Source organism: Fistularia commersonii, chromosome 4, assembly GCF_037954325.1.
Source record: "Fistularia commersonii isolate RoL2024-O1a breed Wild chromosome 4, RoL_Fcom_v1.0, whole genome shotgun sequence".
Lineage (NCBI taxonomy): Eukaryota > Metazoa > Chordata > Actinopteri > Syngnathiformes > Fistulariidae > Fistularia > Fistularia commersonii.
In genome coordinates, this window is record NC_141287.1 from 8873403 (window position 1) to 8890988 (window position 17586).

General features: G+C 39.9%; 1 protein-coding gene across 1 annotated transcript in view; it reads left to right on the top strand.

The window, feature by feature from the left end:
• The first annotated feature begins 1615 nt into the window (after nucleotides 1–1615).
• nck2a (NCK adaptor protein 2a) overlaps nucleotides 1616–17586 on the top strand; it is a 35195-nt gene continuing 19224 nt past the window's right edge. Inside the window, exon 1 of the mRNA XM_086145114.1 lies at nucleotides 1616–1884. The gene's annotated coding sequence lies outside the window, so the exon portion shown is untranslated. The remainder of the gene's footprint in view (nucleotides 1885–17586) is intronic.

Consider the following 17586-nt stretch of genomic DNA (forward strand, 5'->3'; position numbering starts at 1 on the left):
AAAATCTGAGATAAAGCATCTCTTCCCAATATACGGGATTGATTATTCTTTGTGTAGGCCGTTTAATTGATAAACTAAATAAATTTAAATTTAAATGAAAACTAAATAAACATTAACTCTTCTACCATGCAGACATTTAGGGCTGTTTCTGCCAGAAGCATTCTGCCCCCTTGTGATTGAAAAGTAACCCTACAGGAAATTGTTTTAGCAGTTCATTTACTTTTCATTTACTTTACTTTCCCTCAACTACTTTCATTTTAGTGTCAGGAAAAAAAGGTTTGTGCTGTCCTTAGACTTTTATCGGGTCTCTGGAGTGTACACCAAAGAAAACTACTGTACAGCTGCACCACACATAAACCTTTGCAGTGCAGTGTTTCGAAGTCAACATTAAGATGCACTGTGGAATCAATTTTAAAAAATCCATCAATAGATAATCTGTTCGTCCAGTTACATAGAATAGAGATAAACTTTCCTTAAATCCTCTAACAGAAACAGTCACATGTTAAACATGTAGATTATTAATAAATCTATCTCCCCATTTGAGCGCCATGAGGCTGAATCTTTCTGACTACCGAATGCATAACGAAAACAAACAGGCATTTTGCAACCATCATGACCACTTATGTTTTTAAATGAGAGCAATAAATTTTATGTACAGTGACAGAGGCATTAATTATAAGCCCTCGGCATCGTTACGTTTTGATAAAATGTGTACATGAGGCTGAAACAGTTGGTCTATTCTTTCAAGTGCTGGACTGACCTCGGGCTCATGCATCACGCTGCTCCGTCCATTAGCTTATAAAGCTGTTAAATCATTGGACGAATACCTAGATCGTTTGAAGAGAGACAAGGACAAAAGAGTTTCTTGAAGTTATCAGCGATCCTGGAATAACCCTTCGACAACCACGCTTCTTTTTGTCGCCAGCGAGGGGCGACATCCTCCGCCAAAACGTGTCGCCTGCACCCTGGCGTTGTCCGGTACCAGTCCCAGCGTTTGATGACGTCACCATAGACCCCCCCCCCCTCACAGAATGAGACCGGAAACTGTCAGTCCAATTACATTAGTATTACATGGAAAAAGGTGGGCCAGTTCTTAAGTTTATCACTCCTAATATTCACATCAAGTGTTTCTGGCGTCGCTAATATTCTAAATGATGTTGTTTTTTTTTTTAACAAGTGACTCTTCACTAGCTGTTAAAGCGGAAGTGCACGTGAATTATGTGGAGCTTGTTATAAGCATCTTGTCACTAGAGGTATATGACATGCTACACATCAACATGCATTTTGCCCCAATCAAAATGAACTCTGGGCCGGTCACCTTAAAATGCTGGCAATGAATATAATAATAGAAATTGTATTTTCGTGAATCATCAACAATAACAATCACAAGAAGAAGAAGAGCAAAAGAAGCTTGAAGAACAAGAGGGAATATGTATTCTTATGTAAAGTATTGCCTTCAAACGTTTCATTATTTGAATTCAGAGTTGCTTTTATCGGTCTACTGTACGTTTTTGAGTATCGAGTTTTGTTTGACCATCGAGAAGTCCTGACCGTAGGCTCACAAGAAGTGAACTATAATGTGTTTTATTTTGAAGGTTCGAAACGGAAGTACTCGTTTTTGCCCAATTAGCTTGACGCGAGGGACTGAGGTGGAGGCAGTCGGCAAGCCTGCGACAGAAAAACAAGCGCGGCTAGGACGAACAAAATATTGTTCTCCTTTGTTTTAAAGAAATGAAAAGCGGTGAAACACAAGAATATGCTTGTTTGAACACTAGCTGTGTATCTTTCACGCAGGCTAAGTAACTTATTATTTGCCGGACGGCTTTTCATTTTTGTCGTGTTGAGTGTCGCCGCTTGCCCATTCTCTCTGGAGCGAACACTAAGGTAAGCTCACAGCCGCAACTGAACTGAGCAACTTCAGCACTTTTAACAGCGCAGTGTGTCTCTTTGAATATGCTGTTTTTTTCATTTCTTTGCAATGCATGGTCACAGCAAACAACCGCAAAAGTTGGGACAAAATGCTCAGCCTGCTCCTCTGACTCTTCAGGTTTGACCTGGGGTCTTTGTCCACTCAGATAGACCAACTAGGCATCTTTCTTCAACCGACATTTGTATCTTATTTAATTGAAGTGCTTTTCCCTCTGTGGATGAAATCGCGGATATTGCATTACTCCTCGTCGTCTTTCAGACATAGAGCAACCAGTTAAGACGTATGAACCTCACATTTTATACTGATAGACGCGGATCATGAAGGCCTGTTAGCGCTGGCTACTACAGCCATGTACTGTAGGTGCAGGTCTGTGCACAGCTGTCTTACCATATTGTCTCCCTTTTTTGTCTTTTATTTATTTATCTATTTATTTATCTCAACCTACGTTAAGTTTAATTCCTTACTCCGTTTGGACACCTTGTATTTCGGGAGAGAGAATTGTTGCTTTTAAATGCTAACACAATGAAACACTTCAGCTTGGTGACGGAGCGACATGAGATTGTCAGTTTCTAGTGGTCCTTCATTGTAACTACAGCAGGTTTCCTCCTGTCGTCCACCATGTGCTGAGATGTGTTCTCTGACTTTCTGGTCTGTTGAGGGAACTTGATGCTGATTTTGTGTGAACTCTTGCTTTTTTCCACCCCTTGCTGAAATATGTCAGACCTTCAAACCATGTGACATGAATGCCCCAAATCAGGTTAACCCAGATGTTACAGGCAGCCGTTTTGATGCAGGCGTAGTTTCTGCAGCACACCTTTTCTGCAGACACACCCTGGTGTTCACGCACTGTGTACAGGATTTGCTTAGTAATGTCAGGTATGTGGAAGGCAAGTGCGATACTAGGCTGCGAGGTCTGGTTGACAGTATGTTCTATCTTACGTAATGGGCCTTAGCCTCTGAAAACCGGCAAAACATTGTGATTGGTGGCATTTGAAATCTTATTTAAACTTGTGATAGTTGTGACTACATGGGTAAAGATTCAGAGTGAATTTGGGGATATTGGGATTTATTTCCAGATTACTTTAATTGACGCCGACTTTGATGTTTTTCAGTTTGCCTTTGCAAACTCTCATGTAAGATGATCTGTCATCCATTTTTGAGTTACTGCTCATAAGTCAAATATGTTTGAGCATTAATTCCCACAACAGTTCTATTTTAGGTTACTCTGGAGGCTAGCTCAGTAGACTACTGCTGCTGTTTGAAAGAACCCTTGTTGAAAATGTACTACTTTCAGTTAATATCCAGCTTAAATGAGCATGTTACTTATATTTTCTATCAATTCACATGTATGCCTAGGGTATTAAAAAAAGTTGTTAAAAAGTTGTTTTTGCATGGACTATATAAAACTGAAAACAATTTGATGGCTGGATCATAAACAATGTCATGATATTATCTTGGCAGAGTTCTGGTTATGTGGTTTACACTGTGCAGATCATGATGAAGACTAACATAAGTGTTGCAGGTTATCACTGATGTTATCTGTTACAAAGTTAACACATTCTTTGTAGAATTCTACAGCTTTCAGTAGAACTATAATGCATTACTCTTCATGTCCCCTTCCTTCTGATTTGCCAACTCGGGCTGTACATTTAGCAGAGGAAGCTAACAAAATGGAACATTGGTGGATTGAGGGTATTGATTTTGTAGTGGTGCTTGTGGTTACATGACATCCTCATCCTCTTTTATGATAGTGCTGGACAGGCTATCTTCTTCTTTTTTTACTTTAGGCTTTTCCTTTCAGGCATCACCACAGTGAATAAACCTCCTAACCCTGTTCGCTGTTTACTCTTCTCTCACACCGACTAACTTTATGTCCTCTGTCACTATATCCATAAATCCTGTCTTTGGTCTTCCTCTAGATCTCCTGCATGGCAGTTTCAACATCAGTATCCCTCTACCAATATATTCACTATCACTCCTCTGCACATGATCGAGCCACCGCAGTATGACTTCTCTGACCTCCTCCGATCTTCAAACATCTAACATGTGCTTACCCTCTGATAGACTCATTCTTGACCCTATCCATCTTCGTCACTCCTGAAGAAAACCTCAACATCTCTGCTACCTCCAGCTCTGCCTCCTGTTTTCTCTTTAATGCCACTGTCTCCAAACCATACATCATCACTGGTCTTAGAACTGTCTTGTACACTTTTCCTTTCATTCTGGCTGATACTTTTTTATCACACGTTGCCCCTGACACTTTTCTCCACCCGTTCCAACATGCCTGAACCTGTTTCCTGACCTCTTTTCCACACTCTCCATTGCTCTGCTCTCGTGGCCTTAGAGTTTCCTCAACCAGTTCCATGCTCTCAGATAACAGTGTCATCTGCAAACTTCATGGTCCATGAAAATTCCTGTCTAACTTCAACTGTTTGCCTGTCCATCACCACTGCAAACAAGAAGGGGTACAGAGTTGATCCTTGATGTAGTCCCAACTCCACCTTGAACTAATCTGTCACATCTCCAGCACACCTCATCGCCGTCTCACATCTCGAATATATCGACTGCACCAGCCTAACTTACTTATGTGACCTTTCAGACTTCCTCAAAGAATGCCATAGTTCATTTCTCAGCAGCCCGTTGTATGCTTTTTCTTGGTCCAGAAAGGCACAATGCAGCTCCCTCTGACCTTCTCTGTACCTCTCTATCAGCAGTCTTGAAGCAAATATTGCATCTGTAGTACTCTTTCTAGGCATGAAACCATACCACTGCTTACAAATGCTGACTTCTGCTCTCAGCATTTTCACTACTCTTTCCCGTAACTTTATTGTATGGCTCACCAACTTTATCCCTCTATAGTACCACAATTCTGTACACCTCCCTTATTCAAAATAATGGGCACCGTCACACTTCTTTTCTGTTCCTCAAGCATCCTTTCACTCTCTTTCATCCTGTAGAATAATCTAACCAGAAACTCTACTGCTGCCTCTCCTAGACACTGCCACAACTCCTCAGTTATATCATCAAGACCAACTGCCTTGCCACTCTTTGTCCTCTTAAATATCTACCTCAATTCACTTTTACTAATCTCTTCTACTTTGTGGTCTACAGTAGTCACCTCTTCTACCCTTTCTTCTCTTTAATTTTCCTCATTTATCAGCTCTTCAAAGTACCCTTTCCATCTTACCATCACTCCTCTAGCATCTATCAGTACATTTCTCTCTATTCTTAATCACCTGAACCTGCTGTACAGGTGATTCTTGTACAGCAGATGCATTTCATCTCTATCTCTTTTTTGCCATTCTGTATAAATCACTCTATCCCCCCTAACTGTCCCACCTAGCATACAAGTCATCATACCTCCTTTGCTTGGCCTTTACTTCTTCTAACTTTACCTTATGCTGCATCTCTTTGTACTCCTGTCTGTTCTTTTTGGTCCCCTCGGTCTTCCACTTCTTCTTTGTGAACCTCTTTGTCTGTATATATTCCCATACTTCCTCTTTCCACCACCAAGTCTCCTTATCTACTTTACTTACAAACAACACACCAATTACTCTCATACATGTCTCCCCAATCACATTAGCTGTAGTTGTCCAGTCATCTGGACGATCTCCCTGACCACCCAGAGCCTTTCTCAGGTCCTCCCTGAAAACCATACAATACCCCTTTTTGTCCTCTGCTCTGCTTTTGTCCTTTTTAGCTTTTGTTCACCAGAGTCATCCTATGAACCACCACCCTATGCTGTTTGACTACACTCTCACCTACCATTACTTTGTAGTCACTGATTTCCTTCCTAAGATCATCTATACAGGATGTAGTCTACCTGCATACTGCCACTCTTATAAGTGACCCTATCTTCCTGCCTTTTTCCTGGAAAAAAAAGTATTCATTACATCAATCTCCATCCTTTTTGCAAAGTCGACTACAATTTGTCCCTATGATTTCCTATCCTGTTTACCAAACCTGCCCATCACATCTTCATCACCTCTATTTCCTGCACCAACGTGTCCATTAAAGTCTGGAACAATTAACGCTCTCTCATCTCTGGGGATATTCTGCATCACTTCATTGAACTAATTTCAGAACTTCTCCTTCTATTCTTACTCACGTCCCACCTATGGGGCATATCTGACATCTATCTGACACTCTTTTCACCTCCAGAACATTCCTAAAAAACTCCTCCTTTAAGATAACTCCTACTTCATCTCTTTTCCTGTCAGTACCGTGATAGTACAACTTAATACCTGCTCCTATGCTCTCACACTTGTTACCTTTACACCTAGTCTCCTGGACAAACACTTTCCTATCATAGTCCCAATTTTCAAAGTCCCTACTCTGTCTCAGACTCTTGCCTTCCTCTTCTCTCTCTGCTTCCGAACAAGCCTTTCTCCTCATCTTCTTCGACTCACAGTCGCCCATGTTGCGCTGATACTATGCATGTTATCGGCATAGCGGTTATTGTTTGACAGTCTTTATCAGTCTTTTTTTTTTTGCTGTGGTCCCAAAAATCTCATTTTGGCTGTGCTTTGACATCTTTCAGTTGTCAAGCATGAATGTATGAAAATAGCAGCTATAGGGAGTGGAGATCAAGAAGTTGGAGGATTTCAAGTAAGACAGTGGTGAGACCTGCTGGATAGTCTAGAAACAGTGACATTGATGAAAAGAGAGGAGGCAGAGCTGGAGGTTGCAGAGTAAAAGATGTTGAGGTTCTCTTTTGGAGGATGGAAAGGATCAGGAATGAGTCCATCAGAGGGACAGCACATGTTTTGGAGAGAAGTTCAGAGAAGCCAGACTGAGATGGTTTGGCCATGTACAGAGGAGGGATCGTGAATACATTGGTTGATGGATGCTAGATTTGGAGCTTCTAGGCAGGAGGTCTAGAGGAAGACCAAAGAGAAGATTTATGGATGTAGTGAGAGAGGATATGAAGATAGTTGGAGTTAGAGAGAAGGGTACAGAGAATAGGGTTAGGTGGAGAAGTTTGACCCCTGAATGGAAAAGCCGAAAGGAAAAGATTTGACTTGATGAGTTTTTCTTTAAAAATGTTCCAGCCTCTGTTGTTTTTTTTTCCCTTTGCTGCATTGTCTTTATTTTGACACTTCTTGCTGTCCTTGAAACATGTCCCCTATTACTGCAATCATTTCATACTGTATGTCACAGTTAAAAATTTAATTTGTGCTATTTCATTTGAGAAGATGATACAGTTACTGTAAAAATCACAGGTTATGGTACTTACTCTGACCTAAGTTCCTCTTATATAATGCCTGCTGGCCTCAAACTGTTCTCACACACTGTTGTTGATTAAATGTTACACACGGTGTTCAGATCCCATGTTTACAGTAGGAGTCCTTTTTGTAACTTGTTATCAGACAGGGTAGAAAGTGTTATTTTTCCTTCTCTTCTTTGTGGTGTGAAGTTGACAGTCTATTGGAATGCGACAGTGTCACTGATTTCAAATTGTATGACCATTCTATTATACAGTGTAACTGATAAATGAAGTGACCTGAATGGTCAATTGCATGGTGTATGCATAATTTCTGGATGAATAAGTTAAATACTTCCAAATAAGTTTAGTTAGTTTATCTTGGCCAATAAAGCCTAAATAGGCAAATTTATTTGTGCTCTAGTTGTATAGATTAGACTGTACAAACAAAACAGCACATAATCCTTTTAAACCTGCAAGCTGTTTCTCCTCAGTGTGCCGGCTCATGGTACCGTGAAAGGACAACTGTTCTCAGATAAATCATTTGGAGAAAACACAAGAGAACAAACAACTAATCACAAGTATCTATTTAAAATATTTGAGTGGGATATGAAAATAAAAAAGTGAGCCTCTCCAGTTATCTGAAGATTCAGAGTTAGCAGTATAGCTCTCCCTGAGACTTTATTCATGAATTAAAGCCCACGTTTAATGTAATTCCACCACTCCAATCTTCCACTTAGCATATCAGTGGTTTTCCTGCAGCTGGTGTCTGCGTTTTTGGTTGAGGATCTGGTGTCCTCATCCATCCAGGGAGCCCCATGGCCTGGACTAAAGCTGATGATTCATGATTAATCTACTTTTGTAATGTTAGCTTTGCATGATGAGTATATTATTGGTGTCAAAATAAAGGTCACCCTTTTGTTATTGTAATCATCTGTAATCTGGGGAAGGGGCAATCATTAATATGGCAGCTTTCACTACAATGACAATGGACTCCTCTTCTATAACCCACTTGATCCAGGAAGGGAAAAGAGGATTGTGTACTGAATGTGCGTGTGTTCTCAATTGTGATGACTTTCTTTTTTTAATTACATGAATGCATTTGGGACAGGCCTCTGCTGCCTGTCACGGTTTGTCAAGAAAGAAAAACTCTGGAACCAAGGGGGTTTTATGCAGGGTATTTCATTGTATATTAACAGTCAGATTTTTTTTTAATCTCAATTTTAAAATAAGTCAAGGTAAAAAATCTCATCAGGAATTTGTTTTCTTGATTCACTGTTCATAGCTCAGATCTTTTAATGTGATTCAATAGAGAAAGAAACCTAAAGTTAAGCTTCTAAAATTGAACTGAAAAAAATCTGTGTTTACTTATGGAGTATTTGCGTGCAGGGTTGGTGATCTGTGTGGCATCAACCAAGTTACACTGTGTAAGTCACACCATGACAGAGTTTTGAAAAGGAATGCCATCAGTCATGGCAAAAAATAATGCTGAAACCTTAGTAATAATATTTTTCCCGTTCTGTATTTTCTTTTGCAAGATTCAATTCCAGATTAGAAATGATATGCTGCACATTAGCTGTATAAGAGATTTTCCGTAAGAAAAATTTATTGGAATTGGTTTGCATCACTAACACAGATTATGATCAATAAGAAAAAGCAGCAAGAAAATCCCAACTTGACATTTATCAGCTGGTTAGCGACTGCCCGTTTCAATTTTCCCCCAAAAATGTTTTTCCCAAAAAGGAAAGCAAAGACCTGCAAGAAAACATCAGTTAAATGAACTGCAGCAAAGACTTATTCTTCCTTGTATTTAGTAATGTTGATGTATATTGGCTTCGAAGTGTGTGTGTGTGTGTGTGTGTGTGTGTGTGTGTGTGTGTGTGTGTGTGTGTGTGTGTGTGTGTGTGTGTGTGTGTGTGTGTGTGTGTGTGTGTGTGTGTGTGTGTGTGTGTGTGTGAGATACTAATGATAGTTGTGTTTGATTTCTACTCGTCCTTTCTAAGCCCCTACACCAAGGACAAAACAGAGCCGCTTTCCAAAGCGGATTCCTGCCAACAGGTCATTTAAACCACTCGAGGTGTTTTTGCATTTGCTGCCAATTCAGTCCAATAAAACTCCAAATGTACAGGAGCAGATACTAATCTGTAGGGAGGGTTGGCCAGCGAACTGCTCATCTAATTGAGAGCACAAAAAGTGATAATGACTTGCAATTATTTGGGAGAACTAGATTAAGAATAACAAATATCTGCATTTTACATATTGTGTTTTTAACCTGAAGAGTTCATGAAAGATCATACTTATTGTGGTCACCCATTCAAGAAGTTTGAAATAGATTTTAAAAAAATCTGTTCAATGTAAATAAGCACTGCATTACCTAAACTGCATAAGGGTGAGTTCATCATTTACTGTATCTTTTCTGCTAAACCATTTCTTTAAGTCTTTCTTTTCAAACATTCCTCAAACAAATTAGATTTAGAAATTAGATGTATATTTAAACCACACTCTTTAGGTTTTTTTCTGATGAAGTTAATATTTCTAATCTGTTTTGTGTCTGTTCTAAAATCTTTTTTTTTTTAACTTGAGGAAGTGGGCTACAATTGCGGGTCATTACACCCTATTACAGGCCCTGTTAGAGTGATGTAAACATCCTACTAAGAAAACAATGTAACAAAAGCTAAACAAAAAATATTCTGATATGTGCATTTTAAGTGTAGTACTGTGGGGTGCTTGGTTTGGTAAAAGAAAATACTGAAAGTCTAGTGACTTCCTTGAAAAATCAAAGTTCTTCACTGTCAAAGAAATGTAGAGTGAGTCAAGCCAGGTCACTGGAGGTAGAATTTTTTTATTCAGCACCATACACCATAAATAAAGCAAATTTGGTTTTGTCACTTATTCTCATATCTGTAACGAAGAGAGAAACAAAAGATGAGTTGATGGCTTTATTAAACAAACAAACAAACAAACAAAGAACTATCTTTATAGTGTCTTAGCAAAAATCAAACCCCTTATAAAAATAAGGGAAATTAATTTGTGGTAAAAGTATCATAGAGGTTATGGGGGCTCTGCACAGCCACCTCAGTCCTGACTCCATTCGATAAGAGGCACAAAGCTTTTTGTATTTAAGGTCGCACACTTAGCTAACTCATCATCTTAAGGGTCATAGTACAGAGTCTTTATTGAGAGACAGTGTATGAGTACACTAAGCTGCTGGACATTCTCGATTGTCAGCTCTGCATGGGACATGGAGACAAAATATTATGATATGACCTTTGGTTGTCATCCAGATGGTCCTTTCTCAAAGTGTAAGATTATTGTGTGTTGCTTCCTTTGGTCTTTTTCTGCATTGATAAGACAGTGTAGATGCGTCAGTGCATCTCAGATAGCAAGACAAATAGCTTTTTCCCCAGATGACGCAATAAAAACACAAGTTCCTGTGTGCAAATATATTCTACCCAGCCCAGACCCAGAGGCGTGTCAGTGAATGTGTTCTCATCAAGTTCAAAGTCTTTCTAGAATGATTGAGCAATTGTTCCTAGGACAGAAAGTTATGTAATGAGATCTTTGTACGACAGTAGTACACTGTTAGTCACGAAGCAAGGGTTTTTAATCAAATAGACTTGATTTATACAGGTCTACGTAAGGGCATTTACAGACAGCCATCAAAACAAAACAACCACAGATGACTTATAAGACAAGTCATTTGCAAGGATCAGCTAAAAGTCATAATTAAAAACAATTTTTGACTAAATAAATTTGACATTATAACCAGCAATGTCTTCTGCTGGCTTCCCTCTCAAGGCTTCTGCCCAAAGATGGAAAAGCCAAAAGCTGGTTTCTGACACAAACTCATTTGCTATGCAAACCTTTTACTGTATACTGCTGTATTAAATGTTCTTCATAGATAGATCATTTTCATTAGTAACATGTCATATCTTACCTGTTTCCAAGTTTAAAAAAAAAAAACATTTCACAGAGGAGAAATAAAAGTCAGAATATCCTCCGGTAGAAGCATTATTCTTTACCATAGTCAACATCATGTTCTTCAAACCAGCTGCATCACATGGATGGTGAGGATAAATTTGCTTTGGTTTTTTGACAGTATTGGGTTGCTTCCAAAATTGCATGTATGTTACTTTTTCCAAATTTGGAACTGAAAAAGGTTATTAATTAATATTAATTAATTAATTACTGCAAATAGCATGGTGTCAGGATAATATTTTGAGAAGGTTCCATTTCTAGCTGCACACTTGTTCCGAAGTATCCAGATCGAAAACATCACTTCATAAAGTTTTTTGAGTTGTTATAGAAGTGTGTATTTTAGCTGCTATTTATTTTGCTGCAAAATGTACTTTACCAAGGATGAACTTTGAACAATGAGTTTTATGGGGGGGGCACAAATAAAACATCATTCATTTCTAAATAATATATAGACTTAATAGTGATTCACAAAAATGTGAAAAAAGAAAATGAGAAGAGCCCTCACTGTGTCAAATAGCAATGTGAATCTGACCATTACATATATTACATTACATTACATTACCTTACATTTGGCAGACGCTTTTATCCAAAGCAACTTACAATAGAGGACATATAGATATATATAGATTGTTTTCCTTCTTGAATAATTGATTTCTATCTTTCCCTCAATGTGCACAACATATTGCCCTTATGTAACATCCAAACATTAACCTCTCCCCCTATAATTTGCATCATGTTTTGTTTTGCTTTACTATTAATTTTTTGGGGGGAATATTTTCCAGTTGAACTCTTTCTGAAACGCTCTTTTGTTGTGAAGTTTGGCCAGACTATCCTCCCCGTTGTTCTTCTCTATCATCACCTCCCTTGTCAGCCACCCGGCTTCAGCTCCTAATTCATGCACAACAACTGAACTAACAGTCTGTCAGCTCTAGTGTCCTTGTGATACCATTGGGCTCCAGGCCTAATCCTACTCTTGGAAACAGAGGCAGACCAGTGATGGGAAGAGAAGGACAGAGGGTGAGGGTGGGAAGTGGGAGCGAGTGAAATTGGTCATAGTGCAGTGGTACATTATCTAAGCTTTACACTTTTTTTCACCAGATGACATGGAAAAAGGTTCACAAAGGCTAAGGACTTAAAAGCTCAAATATGAAAATGAAGGTAAAAACTAGTTACAACCAAATAAATTAAAGAAAAATGGCAGTACACATTTACTCTAAACTTTGGGTTCCCATGGTTTGATGTCTTTATTGATATTTGTGGTTGTAAACCAAATCTCTAAACATAGAGGTGGTTGTAGAATTGTGGAAAGTTCATGTAATTGCATCGTACTGCATGTCACCACATGAGTGGAGATCATACTTGTTACATATTTAACTGAAAAATTTGGAATCATGCTAGAATACAGGATGAAAACATATATATCTTATAGGTGCTGAGTTAAACTTGATCCTGAGCTTGATCATTGCCTGCCTCAAAGAAATAATTGGAATTCTGTACTTGTTACAGAACAAGCGGTTTGTAAAGACCAGAAAATTATTCAGCAGCCATTTTTTTGATAATACAATTTTTGATTTAGACACCAATCTCTCTGGAACGATAGGCTTTGTTTTATTAATCGCTTGACTTAAGGCTCATTTTCTGCGGCTTCAAAGCTTCTAGCAGAGCAGCAAGTGTAAGGTATCTGTCAGCCCGTTTGATGTTTAGAGCACCTTTCTTTACCCCAACCAGTGAACCACACAAACTCCCAACACATTGATTTGCAGTTTCTTCTTGGCAGTCCACTCCAGTAGGTCTTCTGGGGTACTTATGTAACAACCTTCCACTTTATTCTCAGGTATTTTTTGTATTCTGCTGTATGATGATTATACCTTAAAACACACCCTATCTTCAAAAGAGAAACTTTAGCAAGTGAGCTGACTTTTTAAGTGAGACAGAGACTTCATGAGATATCTACTCACTCAAATAGATGGCAGAGGAGCAGCTATAGATGAATTGTTTGTGAGTTCAAGTCAGAATAAAGGATAAAGTTTGAGTATAATGATCAACCATGGTGTAGACAGACAAAAAATGATTACAGTTCAGATGTCCATCCTGTAGGACCATTAGTTCTTCAAGCTTGTACTGGTAGAACCAGTGCCTTAGTATGTACAGAGATACAACGATGATGTTTGAATCCAGATCTCTTATTATGTTTATGATTTCCGTGAGTTATTATAGTATTCCAGTCGGATGAAATAACTTGCATGTATACTTACTTACTTGATAACTACTTTGAATACTTTAAAGTGAAATAGTAGAAAGTTTTAGCTAGGTAAAATTTGTCCGTTTAACTTCATTTCAGTCCTACTAGTTTTTATACAGTCCCGCTGTTTGTGAAATATAAAGTAAGCAGGGAGGAGTGTGAACTAGTTCAAGTTTGAAAAAGTCCAGGCAAAATCCGGTTGATCAAAATTGATCATCAGATGATTTTCCACTGCATTTGTGAAGCTGAAGTACTTTGCCTCTCTGTATTTGTCAGTTATAGTGAAGGCTATTGTGCATGAGTTTTTTGGTAATGTGTCACTCCGCCTTCATGCTCTAATTCTTCTTCTTCTTCTTTCGGCTTTTCCCGTTAGGGGTCGCCACAGCGAGTCAACTTTCTCCATCTAACCCTATTCTCTGTATCTTCCTCTCTCACACCAGCTACTTTCATATCCTCTCTCACTACGTCCATAAATCTTCTCTTTGGTCTTCCTCGAGACCTCTTGCCTGGCAGCTCCAATTCCAGCATCCGTCTACCAATATATTCACTATCTCTTCTCTGTACATGACCGAACCATCTCAGTCTGGCTTCTCTGACCTTCTCTCCAAAACATCGAACATGTGCCGTCCCTCTGATAGATTCATTCCTGATCCTATCCATCCTGGTCACTCCCAAAGAGAACCTCAACATCTTCATCTCTGCAACCTCTAGTTCTGCCTGCTGTCTTTTGGTCATTGTAACAGTTTCTAGTCCATACATCATCGCTGGTCTCACCACTGTCTTGTACACCTTTCCTTTTATTCTGGCCGATAGTCTTCTATCACATAGTACCCCTGACACTTTTCTCCACCCATTCCAACCTGCTTGGACCCGTCTCTTCACCTCTTTTCCGCACTCTCCGTTGCTCTGGACTGTTGACCCTAAGTACCTGAAATCCTCCAGCTTCTTGATCTCCATTCCCTGTAGCCTCACCGCTCCACCCGGGTTCCTCTCATTCACACACATATATTCTGTCTTGCTGCGACTAACTTTCATTCCTCTCCTTTCCAGAGCATACCTCCACCTCTCTAGATTTTCCTCTACCTGTTGTCTGCTCTCACTACAGATCACAATGTCATCCGCAAACATCATGGTCCATGGGGATTCCTGTCTAACCTCATCTGTCAGCCTATCCATCACCATTGCAAACAAGAAGGGGCTCAGTGCTGATCCCTGATGGAGTCCCACCTCCACCTTGAACTTCTCTGTTACCCCTACAGCACACCGTACCAGTGTCTCACAGCTAGCATACATGTCCTGCACCAGTCCAACATACTTCTCTGCCACTCCAGACTTCCTCATACAATACCAGAGCTCCTCTCTTGGCACCCTGTCATATGCTTTTTCTAGGTCTACAAAAACGCAGTGCAACTCCCTCTGGCCTTCTCTGTACTTTTCTATTAGCATTCTCAACGCAAATACTGCATCTGTAGTACTCTTCCTAGGCATGAAGCCATACTGCTGTTCACAAATGCTGACTTCTGCTCTCAGTCTAGTTTCCACTACTCTTTCCCATAACTTCATTGTATGGCTCATCAACTTTATCCCTCTGTAGTTGCCACAATTCTGCACATCCCCTTTATTCTTAAAAATAGGCACCATCACACTTTGTCTCCATTCTTCAGGCATCTTCTCACTCTCTAAGATCCTGTTGAATAATCTAGTCAGAAAATCTACCGCTGCCTCTCCTAGACACTTCCACACCTCCACAGGTATATCATCAGGACCAACTGCTTTTCCACTCTTCATCCTCTTCAATGCCTTCCTCACTTCACTTTTACTAATTTTTGCTACTTTGTGGTCTACAATAGTCACCTCTTCTACCCTTGCCTCTCTTTCATTTTCCACATTCATCAGTTCTTCAAAGTACTCTTTCCATCTTCCCATCACTCTTCTAGCATCTGTCAATACATTTCCCTCTCTGTCCTTTATCACCCGGACCTGTTGTACATCCTTTGCATCTTTATCTCTCTGTTTCGCCAACCTGTATAGATCATTCTCACCCTCCTTACTATCCAACCGAGCATACAAGTCATCATAAGCCCTTTGTTTTGCCTTTGCTACCTCTATCTTTACCTTTCGCCGCACCTCCCTGAACTCCTGTCTGTTCTCTTCAGTCCTCTCAGTATCCCACTTCTTCTTCGCTAACCGCTTTCTCTGTATACACTCCTGCACTTCCTCATTCCACCACCAAGTCTCCTTATCTACTTTCCTTCCAGATGACACACCAAGTACTCTTTTACCTGTCTCCCTGATAACACTAGCTGTAGTTGTCCAATCATCTGGAAGCTCACCCTGACCACCCAGACCCTTTCTCAACTCCTCCCTGAAAACCATGCAACACTCCTCCCTTTTCAGCTTCCACCATTTTGTCCTCTGCTCTGCCTTTGTCCTCTTCATCTTCCTTGTCACCAGAGTCATCCTACAAACCACCATCCTATGCTGTCTGGCTACACTCTCACCTACAACTACTTTGCAGTCACTAATCTCTTTCAGGTTACCTCGTCTATACAAGATGTAGTCTACCTGCGTGCTCCTACCTCCGCTCTTATAAGTTACCCTATGTTCCTGTTTTTTCTGGAAAAAGGTGTTCACTACAGCCATTTCCATCCTTTTTGCAAAATCTACCACCATCTGTCCCTCTGCATTCCTATCCTGGATACCAAATCTGCCCATCACTTCTTCATCCCCTCTATTGCCTTCACCAACATGTCCATTGAAGTCTGCACCAATGACCACTCTCTCATTTCTGGGAATATTCTGCATCACTTCATCTAACTCATTCCAGAACTTCTCCTTCTCTTCAGATTCACATCCCACCTGCGGGGCATAGCCACTAACAACATTGAGCATCACACCTTCGATTTCCAGTTTCAGACTCATAAGTCTATCTGACATTCTTTTCACCTCTAGGACGTTCCTAACAAACTCCTCCTTCAAGATAACTCCTACTCCATTTCTCTTCTTGTCAGTACCATAATAGTACAACTTAAAGCCTGCTCCTAAGCTTCTAGCCTTACTACCTTTCCACCTGGTCTCCTGGACACACAGTATATCCACCTTCCTTCTCTGCATCATGTCGACCAGCTCTCTACCTTTTCCTGTCATAGTCCCAACATTCAAAGTCCCTACTCTCAGTCCCAGACTCTTTCCCTTCCTCCTCTCTCTCTGCTTCCGAACACGCACTCCACCTCTTCTTCTTGTTCTTGTTCTTCATGCTCTAATTAATTTAATTAATTGGACATTTTCCTCTTGGGGTGTTCTACTGGACAATCAGGCAAAATGCAGACAAACATTCCTTTATCTCAACCGCAGCACAAGGGCTTTGTTCTCTGAATTTGACAAAATGATCCACATTCAAACCTCGACTTCGAGTGAGCCAGACCATGTTATATACCTCCCCCTGAGGTTCACGCTCATTAACGATCCCTTACAGTTCTGGAGGACTTGTTGAAACGTATCCGCGCTCTGGTATCCATTCTGAATTACATTTCCCTAAGATTGATTTGGAATTTAAATGGATCGATTTATGAAAATTCACCTTTGCTTAATCTTAACATTGCCCCCCCCCCCCCCCCTTTCATATTATAGTTGTCAATTGACAACAGTTGTTTTTAAACCTGTGAGGACCACCATTTGGCTATAGTATGGCCATTTAAAAGACACCATTAATTTAATATAGATATAACAAACCTAGTTGTGAGGTAAAATAAAAGCCATGCTAAGATCAGTTTTAATATCAAATGAAATGATTACTTGGTTTGGCTTCAAGACCATTTGTTCTCAAATAAGCTGTGAGGAAAGGATGCCAAAATATAAGCCTCCTAGTCCATTTGACTCAAATTGATGTACACAAATACTCACAATGCAGCTGGAGGAGAATGTGCTTTATTCATGAGCATCATCATTCACAATGCCATGGGGCTCTTCGGAATTCGTAACAGTATTTGGTCTGTTGAGTTTTTCTTGATCACACTTGTGTACCCTATACTTGCCGCAGGGCCCAATATATGCAGTTATGGCTCAGTGGAACCATAGTTATTTCTTTTTCCCTTTGCTTTCCTTATAAGCACAAGGAAACTACTTACAGATGCATATAGATGACAGTGTTTTTTTATGTTCCTTCGTTCCTGGAAAAGAGTGATATCATCCATGCTTATGTCTCACTTGGCCATTAAACTTGCACTTGAAACT